Source organism: Seriola aureovittata, chromosome 21 (assembly GCF_021018895.1).
Source record: "Seriola aureovittata isolate HTS-2021-v1 ecotype China chromosome 21, ASM2101889v1, whole genome shotgun sequence".
Lineage (NCBI taxonomy): Eukaryota > Metazoa > Chordata > Actinopteri > Carangiformes > Carangidae > Seriola > Seriola aureovittata.
In genome coordinates this window covers 5,295,323-5,314,552 of record NC_079384.1, presented here as the reverse complement: position 1 = coordinate 5,314,552, position 19,230 = coordinate 5,295,323, and the positions used below count along the sequence as shown (strand labels likewise).

The 19,230-nt window shown below is 42.1% G+C and overlaps 3 non-coding genes across 3 annotated transcripts; all 3 read left to right on the top strand.

The window, feature by feature from the left end:
- The first annotated feature begins 7,195 nt into the window (after positions 1-7,195).
- Positions 7,196-7,268, top strand: trnar-ucg (transfer RNA arginine (anticodon UCG)). Its single transcript has one exon. It is a non-coding gene; the product is annotated as a tRNA-Arg (tRNA).
- Positions 7,269-7,595: 327 nt separating this feature from the next.
- trnai-aau (transfer RNA isoleucine (anticodon AAU)) lies at positions 7,596-7,669 on the top strand. Its single transcript has one exon. It is a non-coding gene; the product is annotated as a tRNA-Ile (tRNA).
- Positions 7,670-9,553: 1,884 nt separating this feature from the next.
- On the top strand, positions 9,554-9,626 carry trnar-ucg (transfer RNA arginine (anticodon UCG)). Its single transcript has one exon. It is a non-coding gene; the product is annotated as a tRNA-Arg (tRNA).
- Positions 9,627-19,230: the final 9,604 nt, after the last annotated feature.

The window sequence follows — 19,230 nt, the reverse complement described above, 5'->3', positions numbered from 1 at the left end:
ACGCTCACAAATGGAGTGAGTCAGTGATATAAGTAGATCCCCTCCTTGCTGAAATAGTAACAGATGTGACGAGTGGGTTGTCTCTTAGATACAGATTGAGCTGTTTAGAAAATAAAAAGCACTCAGTCCAGCCTGCCTACATAACCGCTGGTTTTTTCATCTACAATCATGCACGTGTTTTATTTGAAAGAACCTCACACCTAAATATATATATATATTTTTTTTTTAGTCTTAGCTAAATCATGTGTCAGAGAGATTGGTAGTTACAGAAAGAAATGAGATGGACCCACTGGTGAGCTGACAATGAGCTATTAAGGGTCCATCGCACGATTAAGAGAAAGAACACTGTCGTCGTTTGATTTTTCATGATTTACAGAAATAACAACTTTCAGTAGTAACTGCTAATATTTCATCTGAGGCTCTTCCATGCACCCATGCGACACAAGGAGGGATAAAAGGAGACACGGCATCCTAAACGCTACCCTGACATCTTTTACCATCACTTCCATACGTGTAATACAGAAAGGAGTCACTAGATGGCAGCAGTGCCCAGTGTTTGATTTTGTGGTTGGTGGTGATAGCATAGAAATCCAGTCATTACTTTGCAGAACGATTCATCACATTTGATTGACCTTTACAACATAAATCAGCATCAGATAAGATCAATGAACATTTTTATTGAGTTTTAAAAGTGTAAAAATATTTGATACAACCATTTTACGATCTGTTATTTTCATCACGACATGCATACAAGTTCAATGTTCCTGATCTAATGAGATTCAAATCTCTTTACTGATGTACAGTAACGGCATTTTTACTTTTTCTGAAAATCCACTTGAATAATATTCATGCGTCCAAACAATCTAACAACAAATGATGGCGAAAGGCAACTTTCAAGAGACATGAGCATTCATAGGGCAACTCTGTGAATGTATAATTAGGCAATGAGTTAGCTACATCAATTTAAAAACTTTAAAAGTTCAGTTACTGCAAGTCGGCAATATGATGCAATATAATTTAATCCACCATTACAGCACCATATCAGCCTCAAGAGTCCTACAGATGCACACCGTGGTGCTGTTCTATAAGTGTGTTTTTGCTATACTTATTCGTGAAAGACACATATGGGGAATGAGTTCATGTCGCTATGCAGTCACTGCTGTTAGGCTGCTCAACACAGACAATACTCATTTTAAATGATTGTTATTTTGGAGTAATAACATAAGATATGTTGTTCTAGTTGTTGTTTTACTTATTGTAACTGTCCCATGCCTTTTAATATGTTTCCTCTGACATTTTAACCATATCTGGTTTGTTGGTTGGTTGTCTGTTGTGACTGAATGTGAAGTTCTGAAACTGGGAAGCTACAAATGAACTGCCCATGGGGGATTAATAAAGTTGTCTGAACTGAACTGAACTGCTGAGTACTAAAAGTACACTGTAAACTATTTCAATTATCCTTATTTATCATTTGGGACACATACAGTGTAGAGTAGATGTCTCTGCAGTGGGTGTTATCTTCTCTATACAATCCCCCAGTGTATACGATTACTAAATGTCCGCCATGCTTTGATTGTTTGGGTCCAGTTACCCCGAGCGTAAACGTCCATGTTCATGGAGCGTTGCTGGCACATGGTGGCAGCAACGCTCCACTAAGGTGTTCGTAAGTGTTGCTGGCTACTGAACCCAAATTTAACCCATATCAGAGCTTTAATGTGCCGTAAGGGCACAACACAAGCTGAGGCTTCTTGTCCACACAGAAAACTCTAGTGTTCTTCTGAACACTGAGCAGTGAATGTTTCTCTCAGTGAATGTGTGGTTGTTAATGATGTTGCTACTGACAGCACTGACATTAGCCACAGAGCCACTCAGCGTAAGTCTGCCTTTGGTGAACCACCCTGATAGGTGTTTATTTAGATACCCACAATCCCCTTTTTTCTTTTTTTTTGTCAGAACATATTGCTCCAGTGCTTTGTTGCTGCTAGGATAATACATGGTTCGAGCTGCGAGATGACTGGCTGTGTTTGCTGTTTACTATATCTAAGATATCTTTATTCAGTTCACAAAAAATACACCTATCTTTGTTTCTTAAGCCAAACCAAACTGTTCTTCCAACTTTCCTGTCACCCCACACTGGAATGTGCAAAGTAAAGCTCAAGTCCTTTCCTCTTGGCATCTGGGCAGCTCCACTGAATTAGCTGGAAGGTAAGAGCTCAAAGCCTGAACAGTACTGTAGGTACTACGTGCACCGGCCAGTCACAAATGTGCAAGGACACATTCCTGGTAGATTACTTTGTAACGTAAAGGTCATATTTCTAGTGTTTTCCCAGCTAATGTCAGTGTTGTACTATCTGATAAGCCTTCAGTCTCACAGATCTGTTTCTCAGACGGGACGATGTTTCAGCAGCACCAGAGCAACACGTCCTCACCGGTGCAGACTGGGCTGTTTTATTATCTGAACACTACGTCACGGTGGAAAAACAAGGGTCTTTTCGCCGTTCACCAAACCACAAAAACCGTTTTTCTCTGGTTGTGATATCAGGTCAACTTAGAGACGTGCAGTTCTGGAAATTGATTTTTGGTTTTTAATCCATTACGCCACGGTACTCTCAATATTTAAACCCACTGTGCAGCGTTTTAAGCATCTGCTAAGGCTCCTTCAGATGAGTGGATGTACCACTGAAACTTCACTTCTGAGCTGTACAGAAATCAACACACCTCTACCCACAAGTTTCTTTAACGCAGAGCTGTTTTCTGTCTGAATACATCATTACTCTGGTTGATCTGAACCAACATCTCTCCACTGTGGTCATCACTCACTGCTTCTTCATATCCCTGCCTCTTTCACTTCTCCTCCTGTTAAAGTTGATTTATTGCACTACTAATTACAGTATATGTATTGCTTATCTCTTTTCCTCTTCGGCCACTTCTTGCCCGTTTGTGTTGCTTCCTCAATCTTTCTCTTAATCTAATCTCCAATCATTTCTTCTTTCTCTCCTCTCCTGGGGGTATCTCGTCTTCTTTTTATCCGTCCAGAACGTTCCCTGGCCTTTGCCCAGTACCCTGCAGCTGGTCCCCATTGAGCCTCCCTGGGACTTTAACCCCCTCATCTCCTTTTCATCCCCCCTTTTTTCTCTCCCCCGCCATTAGTTGCACTCTAAAAACTTAAATGGAAAAAAAAAAGAGCTTAGGAAATTTTTTTCCACTCTTTAAATTGTCACCAAATCCCCATCAAACACCTTTTTTCTAAAGAACATTTTTCCCCCACAGGGGCTTCATGAACAATCAAAATGAGTCCAGGATCATTGATTTGCAGTTTCTTTTTTTATCTTCATGTGAAAAGGAAAGATCCAATTAAGAAGGTTTTGGGCGTATCATTCAAAGATGCATTGACCAGAAGGGAAACCCTGAAAACATTTGCTTTCTAAGAAACATTTTCCAGGCCGGACCTCGTGTTTTTAGAGTGTAGAACAAAAACTACGCGGAGGAGTCGGAGGAGGGGGAAGGTGGAAAGATGTTTCCGATTGAAGAATGTAAGTAATTAACCCCTCTTCCTCTCAAAACAAAAACACTCTCCTGGAGCATGTGTTGGGGGTGATTGATCTGGCTGTGCGTATGTGTGTGTGTGTGTGTGTGTGTGAATGCTAACATGCGTGGGCAGACACATGCATACATTCAGTGCCATATATGCACACAAGGCTTTTGACCTGATTTGATTCCGTTTTGTATACACATTAGTACAGTTGTTTGTCATATGTAAAGCCCCAATTCAAAAGACTAACCGCCACCCACGTGCGTGCACACATACACACACACACACATGCACGCACACAGTCATCCTTAGTGCTCCCACACCACAACAAACTGCGACACCTCCTAATTGGGATGGATGGATTTCATTATGAAGCATCAAGAGAGAGTGAGAACAGAGATGGAAGGAGGGGAGAGGAAAAAAAGCACAATGTGCTACAATAACAAACATTACAGAGGGCTGCAGTCCTCAGCTCCCTGCTCACTTCACACACACACACACACACACACGTCCTTGTATGACATGTTTACAACGCAGCCTTTAGTTGCCGAACTCTGCCTCCGTCTCACGTTTTATCTCACATTCGAACATGGGCCCCGAGGGGGTCGACCGATGACTTAACTGTAACCAACTCCCTCTTTGAAGCCCTCCTGTCCTTCTATCACCCATATGGTCGTCCCCTCCCGTGTCACCTCGCTAATGGCGCCTCCTCCCCTCACCACAAATCCCCGCCGCTGATGTTGCCTTTTACACTGACTCAGTGCGTTAATGACACCGGCGGAGCTGTGAGAGCGATCATCAAAGGCGCAGAGGACAGCCTGCTGATGTGTTGCCATTTGGTTACCATTAAAGTGTTTGTGTAGATTCTTTTCTTTTTTAAAACAATATCTGTCACACACATCGCATCAGGCCGTTTGCTTCAGTGGAATATATGTGGAGGGACGGACGCCAAACGCCAAACCGCAAGCGCAGAAAGGAAAATCATGAACAAACACTATGACAATCTCATTTTTTTTGTGCTTTTCTAGTGTAAATGACAAATTTATGGACTTCTGAGTGTATTCCATTTTTCTTATAATAAAATAGGCCATTATTACCCCTGCGGTGAAATTCCTCATGCAGTTGAAATGACACAGCAGTAATAACTGTCAACAGGGCTGTAGCCAGGATTGTAAACATACTTAGGTCATAGGTCTCCCCAATGCACCCCCCCCCTGCCCCCCACCCCCCACCCCCCACCATCTACAGATTTGATTACGTGTTCTGTTCACTTGTGCTTTCTGCTTCGTCCCAACATGCAGGTGTAAATGTTGTTTCAAAGCCTTTTTTACACTGCCGAGAGATATACTAAGAAGTTATCATATTTAACTGATAATAGGAAACATATGTAACATACAACATCTGGATTCAGCTGATAAAATACCTACTGTCTTAGCTTTTAATTATGCAACGTAAACTGATGAATTGACAACTCCATCAATCCAAATGTCAGATACCAAACATCACTCATGTTTGGCATCTTGCCTTTTACTGTATAAAGCTGTAGCTGCAAAAATACATGAACACAAAAAGTTAAAGCTGCTCTAATCAATGCTTTATTTGATTTTACATTGACAATAAATTCAATGATTATGAGTAACAATTATTACCAGCTCTCTACGAAGCTCTACAGGACGTCTCTGCATGTTTAGTTCGCTCTCACTGCTCTCGTCATTTCTGGCTGTAACAGAGACAGTTAGAGAGCAGCTGGTGAACACGGCGGAGCATTTAGCTGCTAAAGAGCCAGATATTTGCCTCAGGAGTGGGTAGGCCTGTCACTTTTAATTTGAAATTGTTTGACTGTGGGAAAAGACGAAATATTCAAACTGTAATGATTTGTTTGAATTCAAAATTTACAGTCCAAAAGCACAACAGACTGTTTGCCTTGTGGTCTGAAAGTTTAATTCGCTGTAATCGGGACCTGCTGCATGCTTTACTGATGTATCAGCAAACAAAGCTAATAAATAAAATTGCGGGAGGTCGTTAGTGAGCAGTTGTGTCAATCGGATAATCGCTGAAGTATCTGAGAAGCACAGCTGCCTCTTACTCTGTAGCGACGACAAATCTCCCCCGCTGCTGCCTGGACTGCAGAGTGTGAACACTGGTTAACATGCTAACAGTGCTGGACGTCTAAACCGACATCTGTTTGCTAACATCTTTTCATATCAACTTCATAATGTGATAAGATGTCAGCGTTGCCCGGCGTCGGGGGGGGGGGGGGGGGGGTGTTTCTGTTCACCCCACATCGCTGAAGAATCACGAGTAGCAGTTAAAGAAATCATTAATGCTGTTAATGATAGTTGTTGTTAATAGTTAATGTGAAATAAAAAAAAAAAAAAAGCCTCCATGCTAAATCAACTCATCCATCTTTCCCTGTGGGTTCCTGACAGGAATGTTGGGTTGTTTTAGCAACTGGTGTGTTGCTCTGCTCTGTGCTCTTCTGTTCTGAAGCCAACTCAAACACACACTTTAGCTGTATCTACTGACTGTGTGTGCAATGCTGATGAAGTTCTACGTAGTGTGTAGTAGAAGTACATTTTGTGTAAGGTGTGCGCAAAGACCTGTGCCAGTGTGTGCGGCGAGTAAATAGGACAAAGCACAGTTTGGTCATAAGAGCGAGAGCAGTAAGAGATTTAGGTCTCTAAAACCCCACTCTCAAATTCCCTGCATCGCACACACACACACACACACACACACACACACACACACACACACACACACACACAGAGAGTGGTATTAGAGTCCATGGCATAAGTGGCTAATGTAACAGAGGCAGCTGGATCCGGCTTGGGCTCGTTTCCTGCATTGTTAGACGCTGGAGTGCGATAAGTCAGAGTTTGGACGGCTCAGAGTGGGACGGTCCTCTGTTGTTTCAGACCCTCAGCTGTACATTAACTCTCTCCTGCCACCTGAGCACTAAATACAACATCACTACTCTGGCTTTAAGGGGAAGGCACTAGAAACGAGGTTCAAAAAGTTTAGTAATTTAACATTCAGAGCTGTCAGACCCAGTGAGTGTTGCTGGGTCTATCCACTAAGGGCCTACACTGGACAAAAGTGGCCCACCAGGTTATTTTGATATCAGACCGACAGTCCCACAATAAGCTATAATGTCCAAACAGATACTCTACCCTACACCTGAAGAATGTTTATTATACTTTTATCCATGGTGAGAGTGGACAGTCACACGGCAAACAGTCGGGCATCGCTGCAGGCGGTGCACAGCGCCTGGTGCTAAAATAGATATCCGTCATGGCAGCAGCAGTTTCCCACAGAATCACTTCCTCTGCAGAAAGTTCCTACGCACAAACGCACCTACGCTTCGCTCTGTCTGACTCAAACAGCTGATCTGCGGAGTAACACACTGCGCGCGGCGGGTGGCTTGTGCGTAGTAATACAGTAGTTCAATGGTTCACAAACTGTAGTTCCAAAAGAAAGGGCTGTTTGACGGCAAGATAAAGTGGTTCAAAATAAAACGTACACTTAAACTGAATTTACTTTTTCCTGTGGATGAAACAGGTGTTTTGGCTGACCCTGTTCCCAGCAGCTCATCGCTCTGCTTCTGTGCTGCTGCTGCTCCAAACTGGGAGCGATCTGTGGTCGAAGTGCGAGATATGTTCTCGTGACCATGTGGCCTAATGGACAAGGCGTCTGACTTCGGATCAGAAGATTGAGGGTTCAAGTCCCTTCATGGTTGAAAGTTGTATCCTACCTGTTGCTCTATCTAATGTGTTTGAAGGAATCAAAGGAGCCAACGACACTGGAGCGAATCCTTCAGCTACAGTTGTCAACTGAAGTTTAAGGTGTTGATGCAAAGCTTGAGAAAATCCTTCTGACTTTGCTCCACACAAACATTATTTACTGGAGAAAGGAACAACCTCTCGCACATTAACAAAGCTGTCTCTCTTTTTATTTCTCTTCCACAGAAGGTGGAGGTGATCGCACCAAACTAAACATGCACTATAGAGTGTGGTGTGGTTTGTTCTGTCTCCGCTTGATTCTAGAGCAGCTTGTTCAGCAGTCAGGCCGGTTAGCTCAGCTGGTTAGAGCGTGGTGCTAATAACGCCAAGGTCATGGGTTCAATCCCCATACTGGCCAATAGTGTTAAAACTTAGATCCTAATATTTACAGATGTCTTAGTCTGTTTGTTTTCTTTGAGTTATCTGCAAATATTAGCTCCTGGTTCAGTGTTTGTATTTTCCTTCATTCTGTGACGAATGTCTGATCTCTTCAGCAAACCCCCTGTGCAGCATGTCTCCAGAGCTCCCCTGATCTATTCTGCCCACAAGCAGCTCCAAGTATCATGGAGCTGGAGATGACCAGGCACCAGAGTCCTACAGTATTGGGTATTAACTACAGACCCCCACCCCCAACCCTCCACCCCCCCGTGCAAATCCCTGCATCTCTGTGTATTCGGGCAGCTGATTGACATCCACCACGAAGGACATATAACCCTGCAGCACAAGCTATGAGTCTCATCCTGAGTATTACACCGGGGAGACATCGAAAGTCACGTGGACGCTCCACCGTGTGTGTGTGTGCGTTCCTACACACTGCGTTCAGGAAATGTTGCGTATAGATTGGCCTTGTCACATCCTGTTGGATCTGCACAGTGTGTAGGAACTGTTGAGCTACGTGCACCTGTTTTCTTTTTACCAGAGTAGATGAGTGAGGATCAGGGAGCAGGAGGGGAAAATAAAAAGAAAGGACCTTTGGATGAACAAATGAGCAGAGTGGGATTTAAGAGAGCCAGTGTTTGTCTTCATGTTTGTATGTGGCCAGCAGTTACATAAGCAGTCATGCTTATCCCTCTGAAAAACAAGGGTGACTTTTGTATTATTGACTTTGATCGTAGCACCACTTTATTTTTCATTACAATTTTCTTTATGTTTTCAATATAAAAAAAGGGACAACAATATGCATGCACTTATACAGTACATGCAAACACACAGAGACTCAAGTGAACCCAGAAATCCCCAGGTCCCACGAAAGCAAAGGAAACAACAGCTTCATGGCTCCTCTCAAACTAGTTTTTTCTTTTTGCTCGGAGGATCTGAATCCACTTAAAGGTTTACTGTTTCTGCATCATAATGAAATAAATAGGAGAATAGAGTGCCGCAGAAGTGAGTCCTAAATGTGGAAATGAGTTAGCACTTCCGGTTCCCTCTCCCCGAAGTCTCCGCCAAAATGTTAAATTGGTAAATATAACTGGGAAATGTAATATTATCATATGTCAATTTCTTCAAAATGTGATTATAGTGTTGGAGGAAATGAAAACTGAACTGTCCTCATCTTTCTGTGCTTTGAGGGAAACCATCTGCTACAGAGGCATTTTGGTTTAGCAAGAAGTAACATGAGTCAACGAGGAGGTTTAGGTCATATCTCACCATGGAGGTTCCTCTCTCTTTCCTCTGAAACAAGACTCATCTCTCTCTGATCTCTGTGTACCTTGGCAAGACCCTCAAAGCTTCTCCTGGCACATTGCTGGTTATCTCTTCTATTTCTGGGATGAAAAGGAAAAACCTGTCACCCAGTGAGCATCCTGGAAAGCTCTGGAAATGCTCCTCCTTTTAGTTCTCGCCTTTGAAGTGCTCACTTCCTGTCTTCGGTGTACAGCAGGTTGAAGAGGGGCAGAGATGATGAGACGATGTCTCAGGTACAAACCAGGGTCACAAGTGCACTGTTTTTTTACAGGTAATGAAAAAATAAAATATTAAATATGAGTCTGATGTCAAAATTTGGTTAAACATTAACCCACATTATCATTTACCTACCTACCTTTCTTGAAATCTATATCATATATATATATTTTCTATGCATCTTTATGTGAACGTTAACTGTTGCTGTTGTTAAACAATTGTTCAGCCTATCTGGCTACTTCCTGCCTACATACTATCAAAAAATATGTTTTCTTCTCTTTGTGCTCAATCAATGTTTAATGTCTTATTTTCTATGATGTTCAGGTAGGAGGTGTGTTCTCGTGACCATGTGGCCTAATGGACAAGGCGTCTGACTTCGGATCAGAAGACTGAGGGTTCGAGTCCCTTCATGGTTGGATGTTGCATCGCTGTTCGGTCAAATGAATTAAAAGCGTAATAAATTGTGACACTCAGTGATGTTTTGATGGAAGAAGTTAAAGGTATGTTGCAACAGCTTTGGAAAACTGTCACTCACACACACTCTGCATCGTCTCACCGCACATTTATGTAACTCGTGTATGTGATTATATTCCACAGGTTCAAACAACACTAACACACACTGCGTCAGGACATGGCGTCTGTCAGTATGTACTGTAGTATATGGAGGTAAGACTTGAGCAAAAATGAAAATAAGGGTGGGTTTTTATTGTGTAATAGACTGACTGTGGCCAAAGCAGTGCAAAAATAGAAACATAACATAATCCACCGGTGTTACACAACTGGCTATGGGTAGGGGACTCTTGACATGTGTTAATAAGTTTTGTAAGGCAGGCACATCCAGGCAGCGTGTTTTTGCTGCCGTTGAGTTTGACGTCAGAGGGAGAAGGAGGGAGTGGGAGGATAGAGGAGAGAAAAAAAAAACGAGACCTTGTATTTTCACTGAGCTCCAGTTGCAATAGAGAAAATAATGACAGGATGGAAAGAGGTACTGTTGCTCCGTTTCTCTCCTTCCCCTCTTCATTTCTGTCGCTGTCTCGGTCTTTGTCACGTAGGCTATTTGTACCAGGTAATGTTGATAGTGTGTCTGCATGTGAGCACATGCAAGTGTCGTAATGTGTGTGTGTGTGTGTATTGCATAAATCAACTACTACATACAATAATATTAAAGCTGCCTAAAGTTTGGATTTTAAAGCTGCAGGATTATACATTTTTATACAGAGAACTGGCCAACTGACTATGTGCAAGTGAAAGGCGACATTCATGATGACAAAACCACAGACCTATCTGGCATTTTAGCATCTTTCAGCTCACTGTCTTGGTTTCGCAGCCTGAAGTTTTTCTCCTTTGTTGTCTTTCACTGCTCTTTTCAACTTTGTTTCCAGTAGCAGCAGCTGTCAGTGAAAATGCTCTGACAGATGACTGCGTATGCTAGCTGGCCAGCACCTAACAGCAGCAACATTAGCAACTAGCTAGTGAACTTGGTGGTGGCTAAAAAAAATCAATTATGCAGGTTTAAACTGACAATTACTTGTGTTATAGACCTCTACAGTTGTGTCACAAATCAAAAATGGCCATTATTAAAGCCATTTATTGTAGAATATGAATATGGAAAGCCCAATATCAGCCCCAAATGCTAGCTTATCAAATAAAAATGGTAAAATCAACAGAATTTATATAGTCATACTAAAAAGGACTGGTAGAATTAGAGGCCTATGGGTGTTTAAGTGGCAGCAGGCAGGTGTAACTGTGTGGAAACAAAGAACTTAATCCTTTAATTTCCTTCTAAAACGCGCTGTCTTCCTTCTGCGTCTCTGTTTTCTTTTAAATACTCATCAATCCTTTCAAAACTCACTTGACCTCACTGGGCCTGACCATCCACTTCATGTGCATGTGTGTAGACACAGGCAACAGACTCACCCTGTTTATCCTTTCATCATTTACATCGGCTCCGTGAAAGCGCATGAGCTGCAGAAACAGCAAGTTCCTAGCCTGTGAAGTCATATGGACACTGAGATTACAGGCCCCCACAGGCTAATAGCTAATATCACACACAGTTTGAGTTGAGGATTTGACTTCCTTGCTCTTTTATACTTTTTTTTTTTGTGTTTGATAAAGCCAAAAAAGAGAGAAAAGAATAGGGGAGGAGGGGATGCTGAGAGAGAAAGCACAGAGAGGCAGTGTGTAAAAAAAAAAAAAATATCCATCAGGCTTCACAATATCGTCCAAAGCAATTCCAATGCATCTCCATCACTCGGTGTATATTGTCTTTGGTCTTAGATAAACATGTAACAATCAGTTTTACTTACACTCCAAGATCTGGAACTGAGATGGAGGTTTTGAGTTACTGCCGGTGCCTGCCCTTCGCCTTCTCTCTGCTCTCCTCTTCGCTCAGCCCAAAGCCATTATGGTTAGATGAAAATGTGCTTATTACACAACCCGCCCCAACCCCAGCCGACACCTCCACCCTGCATCAAGACATATTTGTGCATCATAAAATGCCGCATTAATAACCAATCACATGTAGCTTTCCCAATGCTGTATATTTATCTTAGCTTTTGCATAGCGTGCAAGCAAAACAAACACGCCACTGCGGTCGATCGGGCGGAGCGGGAGAATGGAGAATGCAGCCTCGGGTATGTTCGATATGCCGTAAGTGGTTTGTTTTGAGTTGCAAGATTGGAGCGGTAAAATCAAGTGCTGGAATAAACCTCTGCCAGAGTGACTTGACAGATTCCTTAACGGCAACGTTAGCGATCTTTGGAGTCAAAGTGGATTTATTCGCCCTGATATTATTAATGTACGGAAAATGCAAGAGTAGATTATGTTTCCATGGCAATGCTACTGTTAGTGATGCTCAGGCGCTATGTGGCTTGGAGCTTCAGAAATGGACGAGGTTGAGGCCTGAGTATTTAAGTTCTTTAGGCGTAGTTGTCGCCATCATGAGTGCATCGAATTTAAGCGATTTTACAAATTAATTTTATGATATTAAGTTGCGAAATCACCCTTATTTTGTAATCTTGTCAAGTCGGTGGAAATAACTGTTATTTTGGTGGATGCCATTAATTGTCAAAAACTCCCATAGGTGTTCAGTTGTATTGAGATCTAGTGAAGACTGTGAAGGCCATAGGATATGATTCCTTTTCATCCTGCTTCTCCACTCATTTTTTAAATTTTTTTTTAGGATTTTCCTTTAATCTGTCACCTGTCTATTTCCCCTATGTAACTTTACACATACAGAATGAAGATACTTTTTTTAAATTGTGACTTCAGACACTTTAGTGACTTCAGCTACTGACCGCAAAGCTAATAAGAAGATAAGCAACTGGAGGCGAGGACCGAGGGACATCCTGTCTTTGTGGCCGAACCAGGAAGTTGTTTGCGTGTCTTCCCAGATCCATGTTCTTCAAAAAACTTTTGCAATCAATAACATTTTTCAATTTCAGTCTGCTCTTTACAAATGATCTACACCAACATGACCTGCAGCATACAACAACTTCACTGTGTACGAACTACACAGATGAGAACTCACACAAACTCAGGGGCTGCTGCTTGTTACTGCTGTTGAAATAACAAAGTAGCTGTAAGAAGAGAAGCAGCATGTTCTTAGATAATCTTTGTCACTGAAAAAACTACGACATTCACTACTGTTCATGTTGTGGCCAAAAACATTCTGAGCGTATCAACAAAAGACTTACATGTACGTTACAAAATGAATGTTCTGTTGAGCTAAGAACGGCCCCTCACTTTCGCTTTGGTGAAGACAGAGACTCATCACATGATGATTAATCATGGCGCCCTGTCTCTCTCATCACCAGTAGTCACTAAAATGACTATTGATCCAGGCTCACTATTTCCACTCTGTCCCAGTGGGAGTCTTTGAGGGACTGGAGGACATGTTCTATCCCCACTCAAACTTTCCCTGCTTCTCCGGGATTCAAACTGGCAACCTTCTGGTCACAAGCCTCTCTCTCTCTCTCTGTCTCTCTCTCTCTGTGTGTCTCTGCGTCTCCAACATGCCATTGCCTCATATTTTCATTTGGTGGGTGATAGTCCACCAAAGCTGTGGTACTAGGAGGTTGGAATACTAACATATCATTACTGGTCCATTGGGAGAGACTTGAAAAGATTAATGATCGTTTCAGTCAATATAGGGAGTTATGGCTGCTGACGTTGTCGTGGTAACAAGCTACAGTTGAGCGTAGGTGGGTAAACATTGTGGTTAGTGTTTTGGATATGTGCAACAAGGATCCCATGGTGTGTGCATGTGAATGTGTGCCTGTGTGTGTGTGTTTGTAGTTAATTTGAATGTGTTGAGTATGTGCACACATGCATAGAATGACTAAGCATATTTGTGTTTGTGTTTTTGTGCATGTACACAAGAATATTCATGTGTGTGCGTTCAATATACATTTTTATAACTCTGTGTATATGTGTGTTTGTGTGTGTGTGTGTGTGTGTGTGTGTGTGTGTGTGTGTGAGAGAGAGAATTTAATTATTGATGTTGACATTAATTTAGCTGCAGGTTGTGTTGAGCCTATAAGTTAATTGTTACTGTTGGGTAGTTTACAGTGATGCATCTTTGTAAGCTTTTATTACAAAGTCAACTAACTTGTACAGCCGTCTTATGTCATAACCTGCCTCTGAGTGACTTCCTTATTTCCTGTTTTATTTTGAAACCATTTTCCTTAGGTGCCTGTTGATTTTACTTCCTGCCACACCCCAATCAGTTGCACCTGTGTCTTGTTACCTGCTCCTCTTCTCTTTGTCAGCTCCTGGTTGTTTTCCTTCGTGCTCCTCGTGTGGAGGTTCCTGTTTTTTTGTTGCCGCCTGATTCCAGTTCATATTTCCCAAGTGTTTTTTTTTCCCAGTGCCTCTGCTTACCTGTAAGATTCGGACTTTTATTTATGATCGTTAAACTACCTTCACTGCAACAGTCAAATGCATTTCGGTCGAAGATGTGGTGTAGAAATGTACAGCAGCACAAAATAACAAAATAACATACATACAGCTCAAAACTTTGTTACTTTCCCCTTTGTGTAATTATTAGAAACATACACCATTATAGAACTTATAGGTAAGTAGGTTTAAAGTAAAAATGAATGTGTAAATTACATTATATCAAAAAAATGTTTGTCAGGGAGACATTGTCACGTAGTTTTTGTGTGCTGAGTTGCAGACAGAGACTGTTTTGGGACTATTTTGTGATTCTGACATTTAAGAGAGCCAGCTGTCAATTTTACATGATCCATGTTTGCTTATTGTTGGCTGTTGCCAACTCGTCCTTGAATGCACCAGTAAGGAGTTTTTCAGAGCAGCTGAAGCTTGCCACTGCATTAAACTTTGACAAAAAGCTAAAGCTGCTCAGTTTTTTACCGTGATGGATGACTTGCATGTTGACGTTTTTTTAATACCTGTTGTGAAATGAATGGTCACCAGTGGCCAAACTAATCTGTGATTTATTCCTTTTGACCTAAACAGAAATAAACAAATGGAAATGTGTCGTTTAGCAGTGTGACGAGTGAAGCAACTAATTACAGATGAGAGCTCTGGAGAAGAGCTGCAGAGTTTGCGCCAGTTTAGAGCTCGCCCCTTTAACGGCCCAGCCTGTGATATGACACAGTCAGTACAGCTGGAGGTATTAGGGCTCAGTTCCCTCTTTTTAGAGAAAATAAAGTTCTCATACCAGCTCTGCTTTACATTACGCTGTGCCTCCTGTTAATGACTCCCTTAGGACTAAATCTAAGAAATAGTCTTGCAGAAAGGACTTGCTCTCCTTTACTGTCACATTCCTGTTTTTAGATTTAGCTTGTCTTTATCAGCTTGGAGAAATATTTATCTTAAAATGTACAAAATTACTTTATTATACCAAGTTCTTCCCTGCTCGTAATTATTGATTGGTCACCGTCGTCTAGCAGAACATAATGGTTGTTTTTTGCCATTGCTGCTCTCTCAATGTCTGTTGCTTCTTTGTTTTGTTTCAGGCCGAATGATTTCAAACCAAAGACTGTTTTGAAGCTGTGTGCGGCCTGACTCCGCCGGACTCCTGGCTAATCCAACGAGGTGGGGCGTTTGTGGAGCCGAGACTTCGCTGCGTGCCGGTTTGTGACAAGCAATACACTCATCCACGTTCACACCCTCAATTATGCATTACATTAAGCCTTCAGAAAATTTTAACTGATGAGTTATGTTAACCCCCCCCCCCGTTGTCATGAAGAGGGAAATTAGCTCCAGCTGATTAGCTCATGTTTATTTATGCTGTGATGTTGGGTGTTTTAACATCGGAGCCTATGGAGTTTGACTCATTTTTGGAGCAACTTTTTTCAAACCGTGCAGTTATGATTGGAGGTGACAATGATCTTACATATCTGGAGGAGGGAGGATTCTTGATATGCTGTAAATGCTGTACACTATATATATATGTGTATATATATATATATATATATATATATATATATATAAAAACACCGGTTAGATTTAATATAGCAGAGGCTGAATTTCCTCGTCCTTTAACTTAACTTTTACTGAGAAAACCCTAATGACATCATCAGGGGTTGACGCTCTTACGCAGCTCTGACAAAGCTCCCCCAGAACCACACAAGAAATGATACTTTAGGGTGTTTTACGCCCGACAAAACCCTACAACTGTAGTAACAATCGTATCGACTCCTTTTAAATACATTTAATGCATATACGCTACTGTTTTTGATTCATCTGTTTAAACCTAAAAATATGACTTTGTGGTCCTTTTTTAAAAATCAGCCATAACTGGCTGTAAGCCAGGAAAATATTTACCAAACTACATGTGTGTGTGTTTTGTGGCCCACCTGTTACTCGACTGCACCATCCTGGCAATGTTAAATCCTGCTAAATAGAGGAAACTTGTGTTTTTTTTTCCCTTGAGGGATGAAAAACGTCCTTGAAAAAACACTATGGTGCCAAAATCCAAAGTTGAGTCCAAGTTAAATCTAAGTTGAATCCTTCATTTGTTGTTGGAAATATCACTAATAGGCTTGGAGCGCACACGGACAACTCCAAGAAGTGGCAAATGGACTGGAAAAACTACATTTTTCAGCTTGTTGATGGATGAAACCATTATGGATCTTTTAATATTTTTGATTGGTATGATATTTAAAAAAAATAATTAAAAAAAAGTCACCAGTGTTGCTTTATGCCCTCACAGCAACAAGTCCGTCTGCACGTACACCACTTTACACCTATGAGAGAAAACACAGACGAAAATGAGAAGAGGAGGAGAGAAAAGTAGCAACTGATCCAGTCAAGAAAGTTAATAGTTGTTAATAGATGTTTATAGTGAGGGGAAAGGGTGGGAAAGAAATGACAAAAAGGAAGAAACAAATTATAAAAATAAGAGGTGATTGATGAAAACCATGTCTGACGTTCTCTTTCTATCTCTCAGTATCTTGCTCTTTGCTTTTCTTTTCTTTTTTTCTCCCTCTGGTTCCCTCCCTCTCTCTGTGCCATCATAAACAGTGCTAACGCTAACAGAGTAGCCCTGGAGCTTGTCTGCAGGGTCTGTCACCGTGGCAACAGGGCCAAACACACAGCTCTGACAAAACCGCTAATACATAGCAGAAGAGGTTTTTCAGCTGCCGGGCTGTAGTGCATGCACACGCACACATGCACACACACACACCCGCCCGCACACACACACACACACACACAGAGAGGCCAACTCGTACTCTCACACCCACACACAACACTCGCACGGTCTTGAGCCAGCCTGTCAAGCAGACAATAGAGAGACGCAGGAAGAGGCCAAGTGACAGAATATAATGCTGGAATGCTACGTGTGTGTGTGTGTGTGTGTGTGTGTGTGTGTGTGTGTGTGTGTGTGTGTGTGTGTGTGTGTGTGTGTGTGTTGAGGTGTGTGAAACTAAAAGAAAGACAGAGAGTGAGAGAGATAGGGAAAACATCTGCATTTTCACACATGTACATGCACACGTGTTGAGCGTGTACACAGTATGATCCAAAACCTGCAGAGAGAAGGCGTCTGTGTATATTCTTTCTTGTGTACAATGTGTTCATATGTGCATCTGTTTGTGTCTTTTCGTGTGTGTGTGTGTGTGTGTGTGTGTGTGTGTGTGTGTGTGTGTGTGTGTGTGCGCATCCATGTGGTTCCATTTAACCCCTTCCTTTGAGTGTGACACCATTTAACCTGTGGGCCGCTGCAGTGAGACTCTAGTTAACACCACATTTCCTGTTCGCTCAGCTGCATCTGGATGCAAATGGAAACACACACATACACATAAACATGCACACATATACACACATTAATCAGTGTTATTACCCTGGACTCAGCTGCATCTGGAGATGCAAGTGCAAACACGATCAGCACGCCAAAAACACACTCACACATACACACAAAAATTGAGTGTATGCTGCACAAGATGAATCTTTTTCTTCTGTTCATGTGTGTTTGAGTGCGTTTGTTTTCTTCATCACCTCTCTGCCCTGACAGTCACGAGAAGGCGCGAAGAAGCTTTCGCAGGCTTATCCATCACCACCGCATCACTGAAAAGCTTGCCGTGATTTCACCCGAGCCCTCGTCTACGTTCTATCACTCCTCCGTCCCTCCCCGACAGGTGCTGGCAGCAAAGTATTTCAATAGGTGGCTCTTTGCACCAGTCTGTCACCATGTTCGCTGTTGCATCACTGTAGCCCTGGGACCAATGTCACGGATGTCGTTATCAGTCATCACAGTCAAGTCAAAGTCAGTCAGTAGCCGGGTTTCCATTGCAGCTTTGTGCAACATGGAAGCGATTTTCTTTTAGAAAAGTCGACAAAACACAATTGGAGTGGTCTGTGTTTCCATTGAGTGGTTTTTTTTTTGGTTTTTTTTTTTGCTGCTGCTGCTGATGATAATAAATTTCAAACTTTATGGGAAACACTTGAAAAGTTTGAAGATGTCTACTATACGCTGCACTGCAACTTAATTGCCACTGCTGCAATGTCATGATGTCACAATTACAAGACAGAAGAGGGCTTTTAATTTGAAAGAGGGAGAGAGCGAGAGAAAGAAAGAAAGAAAGAGAACAGATAAAGATAGATTTAAGCTAACATTAAGTTTGATAGATTTTTAATATCTATTGATATTCACTGGGACCACCAGTGTACTACATGCGCCGCATCCCAGGTACAACACAACCCTCTCCCAGGGCATATCCTGGTGGATCCCAAACCGCCCCCATCCCCGGCTGCTAGGAAGAATAATAGCGGAAAAAGTGGCAACTTCCAGATGGGAATTAGTAAAAGGTTTTGATTTCTGTTGTCTCTCATTGTGGAGTCATTTTACAGTGAAACAAATCCTGATTCTGATGTTTCTGGAGCCAGTCTGAGAAGTCGAACATTACAATCCTGCTTCTTTCCATGGTATGGAAGCTCATCAAAGTGCAGGCGATTGTATTATTTAAGCTTTTTCCAATCAGCAACCAAGTTGTTCACCCCCCCTCCACCCCCCCACCCCAATGTTCCAACCGCTGCTCTCCAACATAAAGAGTTTGTTTAGTGGCATTCGCAGCATCACTTGCATGTACTTGATCACAGCTTAAACAGGCTTGGAGATGGAGACGGACAGAGTCACAGCTCGTAAAGCCGTGCTTTTTGGGTCTGTTTGGCTCAGAGGTTATTACCACTGAGATGGCCAAATGCTTGACTGGTAATACTAATTGGGGCGATGCAGATGGAGGGGAAGAGAAGAATAGAAAAGAAGGGCTAGAGGAAGGAAGGGATGGATGGATGGAGGGAGGGGTGTATGGGGCAGATCACAGGGAAGACAAGGGATGACTGGAAAAGTGGATGCTTAAGGGAGAGGGAAGTTACAGCCATGCTAGCACAACTGTAATGTTGTACTTAGGGACAGAGCTAAGTGCTATGATAACATGCTAACAGTGACAATGGTAACATTGCTGTTGTTTATCAAGTATCACAATTGGTGTGTGGAATAATGTCAACATTAGCAAAAGTACATCTGAGGCTAATTGCAATGTCATTAGCTTTAGT